Below are 21331 nucleotides of genomic sequence, written 5' to 3'. Positions count from 1 at the left end.
CTTCAGGGCAAGGATTTCCCAGCAATAGCACACGGGCATTCCCAGGCGATGGCGAGCTGGCCTCCCCAGGTGGTGCATGAAGCTGGGAGAGGAGCACCTGACCGAGATGGTGGGAGCTCCACTTTTCTCCCTAGTGATGGAGTGAGGACCAGTCGTGGTGCTGGGGTTGGCCATCCTGACAGTGGCTGCTGCGGCTGGGCTGTTTTCCCTCATGCTCTCATCAGATGCCTATGCAATGGGTGCTGTGCCAGCATCACGTCCTGGTCCTTCCTCTTGTGGTGAAGGTGGGAGCTACAGACAGTCTCCCTCTGGTGGTGAAGGTTGTAGCTGCAGGTGATCTCCCTCTTGTGGTGAAGGTGGTAGCTGCACACAGAACACTGTACACAAAAGAAATGACGCGTTAGCCAAAATAAATACAGACAAAAAACACGAAACGATACCAGACAAGTACCACGCTGGCCCTCCAACACTATAGCAATTGTTATATTCTTATTTTGACTGTCCTTCTCTCCCATTCTCCACTCTCGAACGCACACAACCCGAGTGAGTGAAACGTGCACCTCTATATATATATATATATATATATATATATATATATATATATATATATATATATATATATATATATATATATATATATAGTTGAACTAATTTGTGCATTTCCCGTGCTGACACGGTAGTGGGAGCTGCAAGTAGTCTCCTCTGGTGGGGAAGGTGGGAGCTGCAGCACCTCCCCAGCACGCGCACAAGGCCCAGCGACTCCGCGCGGGGTCCAAGCGGCTCGCCAAATGGTCCGTGGCACCTACCCAGTGCGCTCACGGGACCCAGCGACCCCGCACTTGGTCCCAACGGCTCGCCAAACGCTCCCTGGCACCTCCCCAGCGAGAGCACGAACACCAGCGACTTCGCGCGTGGTCCAAGCGGCTTGCCAAAAGGCCCCAGGCACCTCCCAAGCGTGCTCATCGGGCCCACCGACCCCGAGCGGGGTCCCAGCAGCTCGCCAAATGGTCCCTGGTGCCTCCCCAGCGCCCGCAGGCACTGGGCCCAGCGACCCCGCGCGGGGTCCCAGCGGCTCGCCAAATAGTCCCTGGCACATCCCCAGAGCGTGCACACGGCACAACATCCCCACGCGTGGCCCCATCAGCTCGCCAAATAGTCCCTGGCACCTCCTCAGCGCACTCACTGGACCTAGAGACTTTGCGCGGGGTCCCAGCGGCTCGCCAAATGGTCCCTGGCACCTCCCTAGCACGTGCAAGGGGCCCAGCGACCCCGCGCGTGGTCCCAGCGACTCGCAAATGGTCCCTGGCACATCCCCAGAGCGCACACGGGTCCCAGCGACTTCGCGCGGGGACACAGCGGCTCGCCAAATGGTCCCTGGTACTTCCCCAGCGACTCCGCCCGGGGTCCCAGCGGCTCACCAAATGGTCCCTGGCACCTCCCCAGCACGCACACGGACACTAGCGACCCCAGAGGGCTCCCAGTGGCTCGCCAAACGGTCACTGGCACCTCCCCAGTGCGCCCACGGGGCCCAGAGACCCCACGCGGGGTCCCAGCGGCTCATTAAATGGTCCCTGGCACCTCCCTAGCGAGAGCACGGGCCCCAGCGACTTCGTGCGGGGTCCCAGGGGCTCGCCAAATGGTCCCTGGTACCTCTCCAGTGCACGCAGTGGACCCAGCGACTCCGCGCAGGGTCCCAGCTGCTCACCAAATGATCCCTGGCAACACCCCAGTGCGCGCATGGACACTAGCGACCCCACGCGGGGTCCCAGCGGCTCACCAAATGGTCCCTGGCACCTCCCTAGCGTGCGCACGGGGCCCAGCGACACTGCGCCGGGTTCCAGCAGCTCGCCTAATGTTCCCTGGTATCTCCCCAGTGCATGCACGGGGCCCAGAGACCCCACACGGGGTCCCAGCAGCTCGCCAAATGGTCCCTGGCACCTCTCCTGTGACTTTGCACGGGGTCCCAGCAGCTTGGTAAACGGTCCCTTAGGGTTAGGGTTAGAGTTAGGAATCAGGACTGAGCAGGCCTTTCATTTTTGGTGTCGTTTGGTGTCGTTTTGCGCATATAAATTCTAAAATGCAGTTTTGAACGGCGAACGCATACGCATGCGCAGCTGCATAGTTTTAGCCAAGGTGCTGCGCATGCACAGCTGCGTTCAGAAATGCGCAGACATTTCATTTTTGGTGTCGTTTTGCGCATATAAATTGTAAAATGTAGTTTTGAACGGCGATTGCATGTGTAGCTGCGTAGTTTTAGCCGAGCTGCTGTACATACGCAGCTGCGTTCAGAAATGCGCAGACCTTTCATTTTTGGCGTCGTTTTGCGAGAACGAACAGGAGACGACCCGGTAGTAGTCATCCACATCGGTACAAACAACATTGGAAGAGACAGACCAAGATCTCTGCAAAACAAATTCAGAGAGCTAGGAAGGAAATTAAAAGACAAGACCAAAACTGTGGTATTTTCTGGGATACTGCCGGCACCTTGCAAAGGACCATATGGACAGCTGGAAATACAAAATCAAAATGCATGGCTGAAATCGTGGTGCACACAGGAAGGCTTCACCTTTCTTGAACATTGGAGCACATTCTACAACAAGGACTATCTACTGTATATAGGTGGGACGGACTGTACTTAAACAGAAAGGTAACCAATCTACTCGGAGAAAGGATCCTTGAGGAGGTCCAGAAGCATTTAAACTAGAAAGGAAGGGAGAAAACAAAAAAACAGAAGGGAGACCACATCTAAACAAGGGCAACAACTCAGGTAAGACTATTAAATGTATTTATCTTAATGCTAGAAGTCTCAGAAACAAAATGTTAGAACTTGAAGCTACTGCACTAACAAGTAACTACGATGTGATAGGTGTTACAGAAACTTGGTTGTCTGAGAGTGATGGAGACGAATATAATATTAGTGGGTACACACTGTATAGGAAAGACAGGCAGGACAGAAGAGGCGGAGGGGTAGCGCTATACATAAGAAATAGTCTTGAAGCCCAGGTGTTAAATCTGGACAAAGAAAACAATGCAGAATCAATATGGGTCAGAATAATGGACACAAATTCAAAGCGCATAATAATAGGAGCATGCTATAGACCGCCAAATTCAGACGCTGAGCAAAATAATCTGTTATACAATGACATTCGAAATGCGTGTAGAAAAGGAGAGGCCATACTAATGGGGGATTTCAACTTCCCCCATATAAAATGGGAAAACCCGATAGGGGGCACGACGGACAAAATTGAAATGGTGGAAATGACAAATGACTGCTTCCTAACGCAATTTGTCAAGGCACCGACTAGAGGGGAGGCATGCCTTGATTTAGTCTTTTCAAATAATGAAGACAGAATAACTAAATTGGATAACTACATGGATTAGGGAGTGGTTAACATGTAGAAAACAGAAAGTACTGATTAGAGGAGAAACCTCAAAATGGAGCGAGGTCCTCTGCTATTCCTAATCTACATTAATGATTTAGACTCTGATATAGTAAGCAAACTCGTTAAATTTTCAGACGTCACAAAAATAGGAGGAGTGGCAGACACTGTTGAAGCAGCAAAGGTCATTCAAAATGATCTAGACCGCATTCAAAATTGGGCAGACACATGGCAAATGAAATTTAATAGAGAAAAGTGTAAAGTATTGCATGCGGGCAATAAAAATGTTCATTATAAATATCATATGGGAGATAGTGAAATTGAAGAAGGGAACTATGAAAAAGACCTAGGAGTTTATGTTGACTCAGAAATGTCTTCATCTAGACAATGTGGGGAAGCTATAAAAAAGGCTAACAAGATGCTTGGATATATTGTGAGAAGTGTTGAATTTAAATCAAGGGAAGTAATGTTAAAACTCTACAATGCATTAGTAAGACCTCACCTAGAATATTGTGTTCAGTTCTGGTCACCTCGTTACAAAAAGGATATTGCTGCTCTAGAAAGAGTGCAAAGAAGAGCAACCAGAATTATCCCGGGTTTAAAAGGCATGTCGTATGCAGACAGGCTAAAAGAATTGAATCTATTCAGTCCTGAACAAAGAAGACTACGCGGCGATCTGATTCAAACATTCAAAATCCTAAAAGGTATAGACAATGTCAACCCAGGGGACTTCTTTGACCTGAAAAAAGAAACAAGGACCAGGGGTCACAAATGGTAGGTAGAAGCCAGGGACCATTTGGCGAGCCACTGGGACCCCGCACGGGGTCGATGGGGCCCGTGCGCGTGCTGGTGAGGTGCCAGGGACCATTTAGCGAGCCGCTGGGACCACGGTCGCTGCGCCCCGTGTGCGCGCTGGGGAGGTGCCAGGGACCATTTGGCGAGCCGCTGGGACACTGCATGGGGTCGCTTGGCCCCGTGCACGCGGTGCGGAGGGGCCAGGAACCATTTGGCAAGCCACTGGGACCACACGCAAAGTCGCAGGGGCCTGTGCGCGCGCTGGAGATGTGCCAGGGACCCTTTCTGAGCCTCTGAAGCCCGTGTGTGCGCTGGGAATGTGCCAGTTATTATTTGCAAGCCGCTGGGACCCCGGGCGAGGTCGCTGGGGCCCGAGCGCGCTCTAGTGAGGTGCCAGCGACCATTTGGCGAGCAACTAGGACCAACGTGGGGTCGCTGGGGAGGGGCCAGGGACCATTTGGCAAGCCGCTGGGACCTCGCGCGAAGTCACTGCCCCTTGCACGTCCTGGGGAGGTGCCAGGGATTATTTGGCGTACCGCTCGGACCCCATGTGGAGTCTCTGGGCCCCGTGGGCGCACTGGGGAAGCGCCAGGGACCGTTTGGCGAGCTGCTGGAACCCCGCACGGGGTCGTTGGGCCCCGTGCGCGCGCTGGGGAGGAGCCAGGTACCATTTGGAGAGCCGCTGGGACCCCGCGCGAAGTCGCTGGGGCCCGTGCGCGCTTGGGATGTGCCAGGGACCATTTGGCGAGCCTCTGGGACCCTGCGTGAGGTCGTTGGGCCATGTGCGCGCGCTGGGGATGTGCCAGGGACCTTTTGGCGAGCCGATGGAATCCCGCACGGTGTCGCTGGGCCCTGTGTGCACACTGGGGAGGAGCCAGGTACCATTTGGAGAGCTGCTGGGACCACGCGCGAAGTTGCTGGGGCCCGTGCGCACCCTGCTGATGTGCCAGGGACCATTTGGCAAGCCGCTGGGACCTCGCACGAAGTCGCTGCCCCGTGCGCGTGCTGAGGAGGTGCCAGGGACCTCCCCAGCACGCGCAGGGGCCCCAGCGACATCGCATGGTGTTCCTGCGGCTCGCCAAATTGTCCCTGGCACCTCGCCAGCGAGCGCAAGAGCTCCAGCAAACGCCCGCAGGGTCCCAGAGGCTCGACAAATGGTCCCTGGCAAATCCCCATCGCGCGCACGGGCCCCAGCGACATTGCGCGGGATCCCAGCGGATCTCAAATGGACCCTGGCACATCCTCAGCGCGTGCACTGGCTCCAGCGACTTCGCGCGTGGTCCCAGCGGCTTGCCAAATGGTCCCTGGCACCTCCCCAGCACGCGCAGGGGCCCCAGCGACATCGCATGGTGTTCCTGCGGCTCGCCAAATTGTCCCTCCTCTCTATTTGGCCCCGTACACACGCTGGGGAGGGGCCAGGGACCATTTGGCTAGCCGCTGGCACCCCGCGCGGGACCGCTGGGCCCCGTACACATGCTGGGGAGAGGCCAGGTACCATTTGCGAGCCGCTGGGACCCTGCGCGAAGTCGCTGAAGCCCGTGCGCCCGCTGGGAATGTGCGAGCTATTATTTGCGAGCCGCTGGGTCCTCGCGCATGGTTGCTGTGGCCCGTGCACGTGCTGGGGAGAGGCCAAGTACCATTTGCGGGCCTCTGATACCCCGCGCAAACTCGCTGAAGACCGTGTGCGCTCTGGGAATGCGCCAGCTATTATTTGCGAACCGCTGGCACCCCGGCGGAGACGCTGGGGCCCGAGCGCTCACTGGTGAGGTGCCAGGGATCATTTGATGAGCAGCTGGGACCCCGTGCGGGGTCGCTGGGGCCTGAGAGCGAGTTGGGGAGGTGCCAGGGACCATTTGGCGAGCTGCTGGGACCCGTGTGGGGTCGCTGGGGAGGGGCCAGGGACCATTTTGCAAGCCGCTGGGACCTCGCATGAAGTCGCTGCCCCGTGCGCGTGCTGGGGAGGTGCCAGGGACCTGTTGGGGAGCCGCTGGGACTCTACGACTGGTAGCTGGGGCCCGTGTGCATGCTGGGGAGGGGCCAGGGACCATTTGGCGAGCCGATGGGACCCCGCACGGGGTGGCTGGGCCCCCTATGCGCACTGGGGAGGTGACAGGGACCATTTGGTGAGCCAATGGGACCCCGCGCAGCGTCGCTGGCCCCCGTGCACACCCTGGGGAGGAGCTAGGTACCATTTCACGAACCGCTGGGACCCCCGCGTGGGTTCGCTGCGCCCAGTGCGTGCGCTAACGAGGTACCAGGGACCATTTGGCGAGTCACTCGGACCACGCGCGGGGTCGCTGTGCACCATTCGCACGCATGGGATGTGCCAGGGACCATTTGGCGAGCCGCTGGAACCCCGCACGGGATCGTTGGGCCCCGTGTGCGCGCGCTGGGGAGGAGCCAGGTACCATTTGGAGAGCCGCTGGGACCCCGCACGAAGTTGCTGGGGCCCGTGCGCGCCCTGCAGATGTGCCAGGGACCGTTTGGTGAGCCGCTGGAACACCGCGCGAAGTCACTGGGCCCCGTGCGCATGCTAGGGATGTGCCGGGGACCATTTGGCAAGCGGCTGGGACCCTGCACGAAGTGGCTGGGGCCCGTACGTGCGCTGGGGATGTGCCGGGGATCATTTGCGAGCCACTGGAACACTGCACGAAGTTGCTGGGGCCCGTGCGCGCGCTGGGGATGTGCCAGGGACCATTTGTCGAGCCTCTGGGACCCTGCGGGCGTTTGCTGGAGCTCTTGCGCTCACTGGCGAGATGCCAGGGACAATTTGGCGAGCCGCAGGAACACCATGCGATGTCGCTGGGGCCCCTGCGCGTGCTGGGGAGGTGCCAGGGACCATTTGGCAAGCCGCTGGGACCACGCGCGAAGTCGCTGGAGCCAGTGCACGCGCTGAGGATGTGCCAGGGTCCATTTGAGATCCGCTGGGATCCCGCGCAATGTCGCTGGGGCCCGTGCGCGCGATGGGGATTTGCCAGGGACCATTTGTCGAGCCTCTGGGACCCTGCGGGCGTTTGCTGGAGCTCTTGCGCTCGCTGGCGAGGTGCCAGGGACAATTTGGCGAGCCGCAGGAACACCATGCGATGTCGCTGGGGCCCCTGCGCGTGCTGGGGAGGTGCCAGGGACCATTTGGCGAGCCGCTGGGACCCCGCGCATGGTCGTTTGGCCCCGTACACACGCTGGGGAGGGGCCAGGGACCATTTGGCTAGCCGCTGGCACCCCGCGCGGGACCGCTGGGCCCCGTACACATGCTGGGGAGAGGCCAGGTACCATTTGCGAGCCGCTGGGACCCTGCGCGAAGTCGCTGAAGCCCGTGCGCCCGCTGGGAATGTGCGAGCTATTATTTGCGAGCCGCTGGGTCCTCGCGCATGGTTGCTGTGGCCCGTGCACGTGCTGGGGAGAGGCCAAGTACCATTTGCGGGCCTCTGATACCCCGCGCAAACTCGCTGAAGACCGTATGCGCTCTGGGAATGCGCCAGCTATTATTTGCGAACCGCTGGCACCCCGGCGGAGACGCTGGGGCCCGAGCGCTCACTGGTGAGGTGCCAGGGATCATTTGATGAGCAGCTGGGACCCCGTGCGGGGTCGCTGGGGCCCGAGAGCGAGTTGGGGAGGTGCCAGGGACCATTTGGCGAGCTGCTGGGACCCGTGTGGGGTCGCTGGGGAGGGGCCAGGGACCATTTTGCAAGCCGCTGGGACCTCGCATGAAGTCGCTGCCCCGTGCGCGTGCTGGGGAGGTGCCAGGGACCTGTTGGGGAGCCGCTGGGACTCTACGACTGGTAGCTGGGGCCCGTGTGCATGCTGGGGAGGGGCCAGGGACCATTTGGCGAGCCGATGGGACCCCGCACGGGGTGGCTGGGCCCCCTATGCGCACTGGGGAGGTGACAGGGACCATTTGGTGAGCCAATGGGACCCCGCGCAGCGTCGCTGGCCCCCGTGCACACCCTGCGGAGGAGCTAGGTACCATTTCACGAACCGCTGGGACCCCCGCGTGGGTTCGCTGCGCCCAGTGCGTGCGCTAACGAGGTACCAGGGACCATTTGGCGAGTCACTCGGACCACGCGCGGGGTCGCTGTGCACCATTCGCACGCATGGGAGGTGCCAGGGACCATTTGGCGAGCCGCTGGAACCCCGCACGGGATCGTTGGGCCCCGTGTGCGCGCGCTGGGGAGGAGCCAGGTACCATTTGGAGAGCCGCTGGGACCCCGCACGAAGTTGCTGGGGCCCGTGCGCGCCCTGCAGATGTGCCAGGGACCGTTTGGTGAGCCGCTGGAACACCGCGCGAAGTCACTGGGCCCCGTGCACATGCTAGGGATGTGCCGGGGATCATTTGCGAGCCATTGGGACACCGCACGAAGTCGCTGGGGCCCGTGCGGGCGCTGGGGATGTGCCAGGGACCATTTGCGAGCCGCTGGGAACCCGCGCGTTGTCGTTGGGCCCCGTACACACGCTGGGGAGGGGCCAGGGACCATTTGGCGAGCCGCTGGCACCCCACGCCGGGCCGCTGGAACCCGTACACATGCTGGGGAGAGGCCAGGTACCATTTGGCAAGTGGCTGGGACCCTGCGCGAAGTCGCTGTAGCCTGTGCGCGCGCTGGGAATGTGCAAGCTATTATTTGCGAGCTGCTGGGACCCCGCGCGTGGTTGCTGGGGCCCGTGCACGTGCTGGGGAGGGGCCAAGTACCATTTGGCGAGCCGCTGGGACCCCGCGCGAAGTCGCTGGGGCCCGTGCACGCTTGGGATGTGCCAGGGACCATTTGGCGAGCCTCTGGGACCCTGCGTGAGGTCGTTGGGCCATGTGCGCGCGCTGGGGATGTGCCAGGGACCTTTTGGCGAGCCGATGGAATCCCGCACGGTGTCGCTGGGCCCTGTGTGCACGCTGGGGAGGAGCCAGGTACCATTTGGAGAGCTGCTGGGTCCACGCGCGAAGTTGCTGGGGCCCGTGCGAACCCTGCTGATGTGCCAGGGACCATTTGGCAAGCCGCTGGGACCTCGCACGAAGTCGCTGCCCCGTGCGCGTGCTGAGGAGGTGCCAGGGACCTGTTGGGGAGCCGCTGGGACCCCGCGCAAAGTCGCTGGGGCCGGTGCGCATGCTGGGGAAGGGCCAGGGACCATTTGACGAGCCGCTGGGACCCCGCGCGGGGTGGCTGTGCCCCCCACGCGTGCTGGGGAGGTGACAGGGACCATTTGGCGATCCACTGGGACCCCGCGCAGCGTCACTGGCCCCCGTGCGCGCCCTGAGGCGGAGCCAGGAACCATTTCACGAACCGCTGGGACCCCCGCGTGGGTTCGCTGCGCCCAGTGCGTGCGCTAACGAGGTACCAGGGACCATTTGGCGAGTCACTCGGACCACGCGCGGGGTCGCTGTGCACCATTCGCCCGCATGGGAGGTGCCAGGGACCATTTGGCGAGCCGCTGGAACCCCGCACGGGATCGTTGGGCCCCGTGCGCGCGCTGGGGAGGAGCCAGGTACCATTTGGAGAGCCGCTGGGACCCAGCACGAAGTTGCTGGGGCCCGTGCGCGCACTGCAGATGAGCCAGGGACCGTTTGGTGAGCCGCTGGAACACCGCGCGAAGTCACTGGGCCCCGTGCGCATGCTAGGGATGGGCCAGGGACCATTTGGCAAGCGGCTGGGACCCCGCACGAAGTGGCTGGGGCCCGTACGTGCGCTGGGGATGTGCCGGGGATCATTTGCGAGCCACTGGAACACTGCACGAAGTTGCTGGGGCCCGTGCGCGCGCTGGGGATGTGCCAGGGACCATTTGCGAGCCGCTGGGAACCCGCGCGTTGTCGTTGGGCCCTGTACACACGCTGGGGAGGGGCCAGGGACCATTTGGCGAGCCGCTGGCACCCCACGCCGAGCCGCTGGAACCCGTACACATGCTGGGGAGAGGCCAGGTACCATTTGGCAAGTGGCTGGGACCCTGCGCGAAGTCGCTGTAGCCTGTGCGCGCGCTGGGAATGTGCAAGCTATTATTTGCGAGCCGCTGGGACCCCGCGCGTGGTTGCTGGGGCCCGTGCACGTGCTGGGGAGGGGCCAAGTACCATTTGGCGAGCCGCTGGGACCCCGCGCGAAGTCACTGGGGCCCGTACGCGCTTGGGATGTGCCAGGGACCATTTGGCGAGCCTCTGGGACCCTGCGTGAGGTCGTTGGGCCATGTGCGCACGCTGGGGATGTGCCAGGGACCTTTTGGCGAGCCGATGGGACCACGCGCGAAGTTGCTGGGGCCCGTGCGCACCCTGCTGATGTGCCAGGGACCATTTGGCAAGCCGCTGGGACCTCGCACGAAGTCGCTGCTCCGTGCGCGTGCTGAGGAGGTGCCAGGGACCTGTTGGGGAGCCGCTGGGACTCTATGCCTGGTAGCTGAGGCCCGTGTGCACGCTGGGGAGGGGCCAGGGACCATTTGGCGAGCCGATGGGACCCAGCGCAAAGTCGCTGGGGCCGGTGCGCATGCTGGGGAAGGGCCAGGGACAATTTGACGAGCCGCTGGGACCCCGCGCGGGGTGGCTGTGCCCCCCACGCGTGCTGGGGAGGTGACAGGGACCATTTGGCGAGCCACTGGGACCCCGCGCAGCGTCGCTGGCCCCCGTACGCGCCCTGAGGCGGAGCCAGGAACCATTTCACGAACCGCTGGGACCCCGCATGGCCCAACGACCTGCGCGAGGTCGCTGGGGCCCGTGCGATCGCTGGGGAGGTGCCAGGGACAATTTCACGAACCGCTGGGACCCCGCGTGGGGTCGCTGGGGCCCGTGCGATCGCTGGGGAGGTGCCAGGGACAATTTCACGAACCGCTGGGACCCCGCGTGGGGTCGCTGCGCCCAGTGCGTGCGCTGACGAGGTACCAGGGACCATTTGGCGAGCCGCTGGAACCCCGCACGGGGTCGCTGGGCCCCGTGTGTGCGCTGGGGAGGAGCCAGGTACCATTTGGAGAGCCGCTGGGACCCCGCACGAAGTTGCTGGGGCCCGTGCGCGCACTGCAGATGAGCCAGGGACCGTTTGGTGAGCCGCTGGAACACCGCGCGAAGTCACTGGGCCCCGTGCGCATGCTAGGGATGGGCCAGGGACCATTTGGCAAGCGGCTGGGACCCCGCACGAAGTGGCTGGGGCCCGTACGTGCGCTGGGGATGTGCCGGGGATCATTTGCGAGCCACTGGAACACTGCACGAAGTTGCTGGGGCCCGTGCGCGCGCTGGGGATGTGCCAGGGACCATTTGCGAGACGCTGGGAACCCGCGCGTTGTCGTTGGGCCCCGTACACACGCTGGGGAGGGGCCAGGGACCATTTGGCGAGCCGCTGGCACCCCGCGCCGGGCCGCTGGAACCCGTACACATGCTGGGGAGAGGCCAGGGACCATTTGGGAAGCTGCTGGGACCCCGCGCGAAGTCGCTGGGGCCCGTGCGCGTGCTGGGGATTTGTCAGGGACCATTTGAGAGCCGCTGGGACCTGGCTTGAAGTCGCTGGGGCCCGTGCGCGTGCTGGGGAGTTGCCAGGGACAATCTGGCAAGCCAATCGGACCCCGCGCGTGATCTCTGGGGTCCGTGTGCATGCTGGGGAGGTGCCAGGGATCATTTGGCTTGCCACTGGGACCCCGTGCGGTGTCGCTGGGCCCTGTGGGTGCGCTGGAAAGGGGCCAGGGACCATTTGCGAGCCGCTGGGAACCCGCGCAAAGACGCTGGGACCCGTGCGCGCTCTGGGGATGTGCCAGGGAACATCTGGCGAGCTGCTCGGACACCGGGCGAGGTATTTGGGGCACGTGTGTGTGCTGGGGAGGTGCTAGGGACCATTTGGCAAGCCGCTGGGACCACGCGCGAAGTCGCTGGGGCCAGTGCACGCGCTGAGGATGTGCCAGGGTCCATTTGAGATCCGCTGGGATCCCGCGCAATGTCGCTGGGGCCCGTGCGCGCGATGGGGAGGTGCCAGGGACCATTTGTTGAGCCTCTAGGACCCTGCGGGCGTTTGCTGGAGCTCTTGCGCTCGCTGGCTAGGTGCCAGGGACAATTTGGCGAGCCGCAGGAACACCATGCGATGTCGCTGGGGCCCCTGCGCGTGCTGGGGAGGTGCCAGGGACCATTTGGCGAGCCGCTGGGACCCCGCGCATGGTCGTTTGGCCCCGTACACACGCTGGGGAGGGGCCAGGGACCATTTGGCTAGCCGCTGGCACCCCGCGCGGGACCGCTGGGCCCTGTACACATGCTGGGGAAAGGCCAGGTACCATTTGCGAGCCGCTGCGACCCTGCGCGAAGTCGCTGAAGCCCGTGCGCCCGCTGGGAATGTGCGAGCTATTATTTGCGAGCCGCTGGGTCCTCGCGCATGGTTGCTGTGGCCCGTGCACGTGCTGGGGAGAGGCCAAGTACCATTTGCGGGCCTCTGGTACCCCCGCGCAAACTCGCTGAAGACCGTGTGTGCTCTGGGAATGCACCAGCTATTATTTGCGAACCGCTGGCACCCCGGCGGAGTCGCTGGGGCCCGAGCGCTCACTGGTGAGGTGCCAGGGATCATTTGATGAGCAGCTGGGACCCCGTGCGGGGTCGCTGGGGCCCGAGAGCGAGTTGGGGAGGTGCCAGGGACCATTTGGCGAGCTGCTGGGACCCGTGTGGGGTCGCTGGGGAGGGGCCAGGGACCATTTTGCAAGCCGCTGGGACCTCGCACAAAGTCGCTGGGGCCGGTGCGCATGCTGGGGAAGGGCCAGGGACCATTTGACGAGCCGCTGGGACCCCGCACGGGGTGGCTGTGCCCCCCACGCGTGCTGGGGAGGTGACAGGGACCATTTGGCGAGCCACTGGGACCCCGCGCAGCGTCGCTGGCCCCCGTGCGCACCCTGGGGAGGAGCTAGGTACCATTTCACGAACCGCTGGGACCCCCGCTTGGGTTCGCTGCGCCCAGTGCGTGCGCTAACGAGGTACCAGGGACCATTTGGCGAGTCACTCGGACCACGCGCGGGGTCGCTGTGCACCATTCGCCCGCATGGGAGGTGCCAGGGACCATTTGGCGAGCCGCTGGAACCCCGCACGGGATCGTTGGGCCCCGTGCGCGCGCTGGGGAGGAGCCAGGTACCATTTGGAGAGCCGCTGGGACCCCGCACGAAGTTGCTGGGGCCCGTGCGCGCCCTGCAGATGTGCCAGGGACCGTTTGGTGAGCCGCTGGAACACCGCGCGAAGTCACTGGGCCCCGTGCGCGTGCTAGGGATGTGCCAGGGACCATTTGGCAAGCAGCTGGGACCCCGCGCGAAGTGGCTGGGGCCCATACGTGCGCTGGGGATGTGCCGGGGATCATTTGCGAGCCATTGGGACACCGCACGAAGTCGCTGGGGCCCGTGCGGGCGCTGGGGATGTGCCAGGGACCATTTGCGAGCCGCTGGGAACCCGCGCGTTGTCGTTGGGCCCCGTACACACGCTGGGGAGGGGCCAGGGACCATTTGGCAAGCCGCTGGCACCCCACGCCGGGCCGCTGGAACCCGTACACATGCTGGGGAGAGGCCAGGTACCATTTGGCAAGTGGCTGGGACCCTGCGCGAAGTCGCTGTAGCCTGTGCGCGCGCTGGGAATGTGTGAGCTATTATTTGCGAGCTGCTGGGACCCCGCGCGTGGTTGCTGGGGCCCGTGCACGTGCTGGGGAGGGGCCAAGTACCATTTGGCGAGCCGCTGGGACCCCGCGCGAAGTCGCTGGGGCCCGTGCGCGCTTGGGATGTGCCAGGGACCATTTGGCGAGCCTCTGGGACCCTGCGTGAGGTCGTTGGGCCATGTGCGCGCGCTGGAGATGTGCCAGGGACCTTTTGGCGAGCCGATGGAATCCCGCACGGTGTCGCTGGGCCCTGTGTGCACGCTGGGGAGGAGCCAGGTACCATTTGGAGAGCTGCTGGGTCCACACGCGAAGTTGCTGGGGCCCGTGCGCACCCTGCTGATGTGCCAGGGACCATTTGGCAAGCCGCTGGGACCTCGCACGAAGTCGCTGCCCCGTGCGCGTGCTGAGGAGGTGCCAGGGACCTGTTGGGGAGCCGCTGGGACTCTACGCCTGGTAGCTGAGGCCCGTGTGCACGCTGGGGAGGGGCCAGGGACCATTTGGCGAGCCGCTGGGACCCCGCGCAAAGTCGCTGGGGCCGGTGCGCATGCTGGGGAAGGGCCAGGGACCATTTGACGAGCTGCTGGGACCCCGCGCGGGGTGGCTGTGCCCCAAACGCGTGCTGGGGAGGTGACAGGGACCATTTGGCGAGCCACTGGGACCCCGCGCAGCGTCGCTGGCCCCCGTGCGCACCCTGAGGCGGAGCCAGGAACCATTTTGTGAGCCGCTGGGACCCCACACGGCCCAGCGACCTGCGTGAGGTCGCTGGGGCCCGTGCGATCGCTGGGGAGGTGCCAGGGACAATTTCACGAACCGCTGGGACCCCCGCGTGGGTTCGCTGCGCCCAGTGCGTGCGCTAACGAGGTACCAGGGACCATTTGGCGAGTCACTCGGACCACGCGCGGGGTCGCTGTGCACCATTCGCCCGCATGGGAGGTGCCAGGGACCATTTGGCGAGCCGCTGGAACCCCGCACGGGATCGTTGGGCCCCCTACGCGCGCTGGGGAGGTGACAGGGACCATTTGGCGAGCCACTGGGACCCCGCGCAGCGTCGCTGTCCCCCGTGCGCACCCTGAGGCAGAGCCAGGTACCATTTTGTGAGCCGCTGGGACCCCGCACGGCCCAACGACCTGCGCGAGGTCGCTGGGGCCCGTGCGATCGCTGGGGAGGTGCCAGGGACAATTTCACGAACCGCTGGGACCCCGCACGGGGTCGCTGGGCCCCGTGCGTGCGCTGGGGAGGAGCCAGGTACCATTTGGAGAGCCGCTGGGACCCCGCACGAAGTTGCTGGGGCCTGTGCGCGCACTGCAGATGAGCCAGGGACCGTTTGGTGAGCCGCTGGAACACCGTGCAAAGTCACTGGACCCCGTGCGCATGCTAGGGATGGGCCAGGGACCATTTGGCAAGCGGCTGGGACCCCGCACGAAGTGGCTGGGGCCCGTGCGTGCGCTGGGGATGTGCCGGGGATCATTTGCGAGCCACTGGAACACCGCACGAAGTTGCTGGGGCCCGTGCGCGCGCTGGGGATGTGCCAGGGACCATTTGCGAGACGCTGGGAACCCGCGCGTTGTCGTTGGGCCCCGTACACACGCTGGGGAGGGGCCAGGGACCATTTGGCGAGCCGCTGGCACCCCGCGCCGGGCCGCTGGAACCCGTACACATGCTGGGGAGAGGCCAGGGACCATTTGGGAAGCTGCTGGGACCCTGCGCGAAGTCGCTGGGGCCCCTGTGCGTGCTGGGGATTTGTCAGGGACCATTTGAGAGCCGCTGGGACCTGGCTTGAAGTCACTGGGGCCCGTGCGCATGCTGGGGAGTTACCAGGGACAATCTGGCAAGCCAATCGGACCCCGCGCGTGATCTCTGGGGTCCGTGTGCATGCTGGGGAGGTGCCAGGGATCATTTGGCGTGCCACTGGGACCCCGTGCGGTGTCGCTGGGCCCTGTGGGTGCACTGGAAAGGGGCCAGGGACCATTTGCAAGCCGCTGGGAACCCGCGCAAAGACGCTGGGACCCGTGCGCGCTCTGGGGATGTGCCAGGGAACATCTGGCGAGCCGCTCGGACCCCGGGCGAGGTATTTGGGGCACGTGTGTGTGCTGGGGAGGTGCCAGGGACCATTTGGCAAGCCACTGGGACCACGCGCGAAGTCGCTGGGGCCAGTGCACGCGCTGGGGATGTGCCAGGGTCCATTTGAGATCCGCTGGGATCCCGCGCAATGTCGCTGGGGCCCGTGCGCGCGATGGGGATTTGCCAGGGACCATTTGTCGAGCCTCTGGGACCCTGCGGGCGTTTGCTGGAGCTCTTGCGCTCGCTGGCGAGGTGCCAGGGACAATTTGGCGAGCCGCAGGAACACCATGCGATGTCGCTGGGGCCCCTGCGCGTGCTGGGGAGGTGCCAGGGACCATTTGGCGAGCCGCCGGAACACCACGCGAAGTCGCTGGGCCCTGTGCACGCGCTAGGGAGGGGTCAGGGATCATTTGGGAAACTGCCGGGACACTGCTCGGTGTTGCTGGGCCCTGAGCACGCGCTGGGGAGGTGCCAGGGACCATTTGGCGAGCAGCTGGGACCCCGAGCGAAGTCTCTGGGGCCCGGGTGCATTCTGGGGATGTGCCAGGGACCATTTGCGAGCCACTGCGACCCCGCGCGATGTTGCTGGGGCCCGTGCGTGTGCTGGGGAGGTGCCAGGGATAATTTGGCGAGCTGCTGAGACCCAGCGCGGGGTCGCTGGGCCCCGTTTGTGCGCTGGGGAGGGGACAGGGACCATCTGGCGAGCCTCTGGCACCATGCGCAAGGTCACTGGGGCCTGTGCAATCGCTGTGGAGTTGCCAGGGACCGTTTGGTGAGCCGCTGGAACCCTGCGCAGTCGCTGGGCCTCGTGCGCGTTCTCGGAAGTTGCCAGAGACCATTTGGCGAGCCGCTGGGACCCCACGCGAAGTCGATGGGGCCCGTGTGCACTCTAGGGATGTGCCAGGGATCATTTGCAAGCTGCTGGGACCCCACGAGAAGTCGCTGGGGCCCGTGCGGGCTGGGGATGTGCCAGTGACCATTTGTGAGCCACTGGGACCCCGCGCATGGTTGCTGGGCTGTGTGTGCGAGCTGGGTAGGTGCCAGGAACCATTTCGCGAGTCGCTGGGATCCCTGCGCGATCCCGCAGGGACCGTCTGGTTGTCCGCTGGAAACCCACACGAAGTCGCTGGGGCCTGTGCATGTGGTGAGGAGGTGCCAGGGACCATTTGACAAGCCCCTGGGACCCCGCATGGGGTCGCTGGGGGCCATGCGCATGCTGGCAAAGTGCCAGGGTCCATTTGGCGAGCCGCTGGGACCCCGTGCAAAGTCGCTGGGGCCCGTGTGCGTGCTGTGGATGTGCCAGGGACCATTTGGCGAGCCTCTGGCACCCTGCTCGAGGTCGTTGGGGCACGTCCGCGCGCTGGGGAGGTGCCAGGGACCATTTGGAGAGCCGCTGGGACCGCGCGCCGGGTCGTTGGGCCCTTGTGCGCGCTCTGGGGAGGGGCCAGGGACCATTTGGTGAGCTGCTGGGACCCCTCGCGAAGTCAGTGGGCCCCGTGCGCGTGCTGGGGATGTGCCAGGGACTATTTGTGAGCTGCTGGAACCCCACGCGGTGTCGCTGGGGCCAGTGCGCCTGCTGGTGAGGTGCCAGGGTCCATTTGACGAGCAGCTGAGACCCCGTGCGAAGTCGCTAGGGCCCGTGCATGCGCTGGGGATGTGCAAGGGACCATTTGCGAGACGTTGAGACCCCGCGTGTGGTTGCTGGGCCCTGTGCGCGCACTGGGTAGGAGCCAGGGACCATTTGGAGAGCCGCTGGGACCCCTCGCGAAGTCAGTGGGCCCCGTGCGCGTGCTGGGGATGTGCCAGGGACTATTTGCAAGCTGCTGGTTCCCCGCGCAAAGTCTCTGGGGTCTGTGTGTGCGCTGGGGAGGAGCCAGGGACTTTTTGCGAACTGCTGGGACCCCGCGCGTGGTTGCTGGGCCCTGTGCATGCTGGGTAGGAGCCAGGGACCATTTGGCGAGCTGCTGGGACCCCGCACGGGGTCACAGGGGCCTGTGAGCTTGCTGATGAGGTGCCATGGACCATTTGGCGAGATGCTGGGACCCCTCGCGGGGTCGCTGGGCCCTGTGCGTGCTGGGGAGGTGCCAGGGACCATTTGCGAGCTGCTGGGACCCCGCGCGAAGTCGCTGGGAACCATGCGCACGCTGGGTAGGAGCCAGGGACCATTTGGCGAGCCGCTGGGATCCCGAACGTGGTCGCTGGGGCTCGTGCACGTGCTGGTGAGGTGCCAGTGACCATTCTGCGAGCCGCTGGGACCCCGTGCGGGGTCGCTGGGTTCCATGTGCACGCTGGGGAGTGGCCAGGGACAACTTGGCGAGCCTTTGGGACCCCGCGCTGGGTCGTTGGGCCCCTGTACGCGCGCTGGGGAGGGGCCAGGGACCATTTGTGAGCTGCTGGTTCCCCGCGCGAAGTCCCTGGGGCCTGTGTGCGCGCTGGGGAGGAGCCAGGTACCAATTAGCAAGCCGCTGGGACCCCGCATGAAGTCGCTGGGGCCAGTGCGTGCGCTGGGGATGTGCCAGACACTATTTGCGAACCGCTGGGACCCCGCGCGTGGTTGCTGGGCCCTGTGCGCGTGCTGGGTAGGAGCCAGGGACCATTTGGCGAGCCGCTGGGACCCCGCACGGGGTCACGGGGCCCTGTGAGCTTGCTGATGAGGTGCCAGGGACCATTTGGCGAGCCGCTGGGACCACTCGCGTGGTCGCGGGGCCCTGTGAGCTTGCTGATGAGGTGCCAGGGACCATTTGGCGAGCCGCTGGGACCACTCGCGTGGTCGCTGGGCCCCGTGCATGCTTGGGAGGTGCCAGGGACCATTTGCAAGAAGCTGGGACCCCGCGCAAAGTTGCTGGGGACCGTGCGCCCGCTGGGTAGGAGCCAGGGACCATTTGGTGAGCCGCTGGGACCCCGAACGGGGTTGCTGGGGCCCGTGCACTAGCTGGTGATGTGCCAGGGACCATTTGGCGAGCCGCTGTGACCCCGCGCGGTGTCGCTGGGGCCAGTGCGCTTGCTGGTGAGGTGACAGGGTGCATTTCACGAGCAGCTGAGACCCCATGTGAAGTCGCTGGGGCCCGTTCGCGCGCTGGGTAGGAGCCAGGGACCATTTGGCGGGCCGCTGGGACCCCGCACGGGGTCACGCTGGCCTGTGAGCTTGCTGATGAGGTGCCAGGGACCATTTGGCGAGCCGCTGGGACCACTCGCGGGGTGGCTGGGGCCAGTGCGCCTGCTGGTGAGGTGCCAGGGTCCATTTGACGAGCAGCTGAGACCCCGTGCGAAGTCGCTGGGGCCCGTGCGCGCACTGCAGATGAGCCAGGGACCATTTGGTGAGCCGCTGGAACACCGCGCGAAGTCACTGGGCCCCGTGTGCATGCTAGGGATGGGCCAGGGACCATTTGGCAAGCAGCTGGGACCCCGCGCGAAGTGGCTGGGGCCTGTACGTGCGCTGGGGATGTGCCGGGGATCATTTGCGAGCCACTGGAACACTGCACGAAGTTGCTGGGGCCCGTGCGCGCGCTGGGGATGTGCCAGGGACCATTTGCGAGACGCTGGGAACCCGCGCGTTGTCGTTGGGCCCCGTACACACGCTGGGGAGGGGCCAGGGACCATTTGGCGAGCCGCTGGCACCCCGCGCTGGGTCGCTGGAACCCGTACACATGCTGGGGAGAGGCCAGGGACCATTTGGGAAGCTGCTGGGACCCTGCGCGAAGTCGCTGGGGCCCCTGTGCGTGCTGGGGATTTGTCAGGGACCATTTGAGAGCCGCTGGGACCTGGCTTGAAGTCACTGGGGCCCGTGCGCATGCTGGGGAGTTGCCAGGGACAATCTGGCAAGCCAATCGGACCCCGCGCGTGATCTCTGGGGTCCGTGTGCATGCTGGGGAGGTGCCAGGGATCATTTGGCGTGCCACTGGGACCCCGTGCGGTGTCGCTGGGCCCTGTGGGTGCACTGGAAAGGGGCCAGGGACCATTTGCGAGCCGCTGGGAACCCGCGCAAAGACGCTGGGACCCGTGTGCGCTCTGGGGATGTGCCAGGGAACATCTGGCGAGCCGCTCAGACCCCGGGCGAGGTATTTGGGGCACGTGTGTGTGCTGGGGAGGTGCTAGGGACCATTTGGCAAGCCGCTGGGACCACGCGCGAAGTCGCTGGGGCCAGTGCACGCGCTGGGGATGTGCCAGTGTCCATTTGAGATCCGCTGGGATCCCGCGCAATGTCGCTGGGGCCCGTGCGCGCGATGGGGATTTGCCAGGGACCATTTGTCGAGCCTCTGGGACCCTGCGGGCGTTTGCTGGAGCTCTTGCGCTCGCTGGCGAGGTGCCAGGGACAATTTGGCGAGCCGCAGGAACACCATGCGATGTCGCTGGGGCCCCTGCGCGTGCTGGGGAGGTGCCAGGGACCATTTGGCGAGCCGCCAGAACACCACGCGAAGTCGCTGGGCCCTGTGCACGCGCTAGGGAGGGGCCAGGGATCATTTGGGAAACTGCCGGGACACTGCTCGGTGTTGCTGGGCCCTGAGCACGCGCTGGAGAGGTGCCAGGGACCATTTCGCGAGTCGCTGGGATCCCTGCGCGATCCCGCAGGGACCGTCTCGTGGTCCGCTGGAAACCCACACGAAGTCGCTGGGCCCCGTGTGAGCGGTGGGGAGGGGCCAGGGACCATTTGGCGAGCCGCTGGGACCCCGAGCGAAGTCTCTGGGGCCCGTGTGCATTCTGGGGATGTGCCAGGGACCATTTGCGAGCCACTGCGACCCCGCGCGATGTTGCTGGGGCCCGTGCGTGTGCTGGGGAGGTGCCAGGGATAATTTGGCGAGCTGCTGAGACCCAGCGCGGGGTCGCTGGGCCCCGTTTGTGCGCTGGGGAGGGGACAGGGACCATCTGGCGAGCCTCTGGCACCATGCGCAAGGTCACTGGGGCCTGTGCAATCGCTGTGGAGTTGCCAGGGACCGTTTGGCGAGCCGCTGGAACCCTGCGCAGTCGCTGGGCCTCGTGCGCGTTCTCGGAAGTTGCCAGAGACCATTTGGCGAGCCGCTGGGACCCCACGCGAAGTCGATGGGGCCCGTGTGCACTCTAGGGATGTGCCAGGGATCATTTGCAAGCTGCTGGGACCCCACGAGAAATCGCTGGGGCCCGTGCGGGCTGGGGATGTGCCAGTGACCATTTGTGAGCCACTGGGACCCCGCGCATGGTTGCTGGGCTGTGTGTGCGAGCTGGGTAGGTGCCAGGAACCATTTCGCGAGCCGCTGGGACCCCGTGCAAAGTCGCTGGGGCCCGTGTGCATGCTGTGGATGTGCCAGGGACCATTTGGCGAGCCTCTGGCACCCTGCTCGAGGTCGTTGGGGCACGTCCGCGCGCTGGGGAGGTGCCAGGGACCATTTGGAGAGCCGCTGGGACCGCGCGCCGGGTCGTTGGGCCCTTGTGCGCGCTCTGGGGAGGGGCCAGGGACCATTTGGTGAGCTGCTGGGACCCCTCGCGAAGTCAGTGGGCCCCGTGCGCGTGCTGGGGATGTGCCAGGGACCATTTCTGAGCTGCTGGGACCCCACGCGG

This window comes from Acipenser ruthenus, chromosome 44 (assembly GCF_902713425.1).
Source record: "Acipenser ruthenus chromosome 44, fAciRut3.2 maternal haplotype, whole genome shotgun sequence".
Classification (NCBI taxonomy): domain Eukaryota; kingdom Metazoa; phylum Chordata; class Actinopteri; order Acipenseriformes; family Acipenseridae; genus Acipenser; species Acipenser ruthenus.
Note: the sequence above shows the minus strand (reverse complement) of the source record.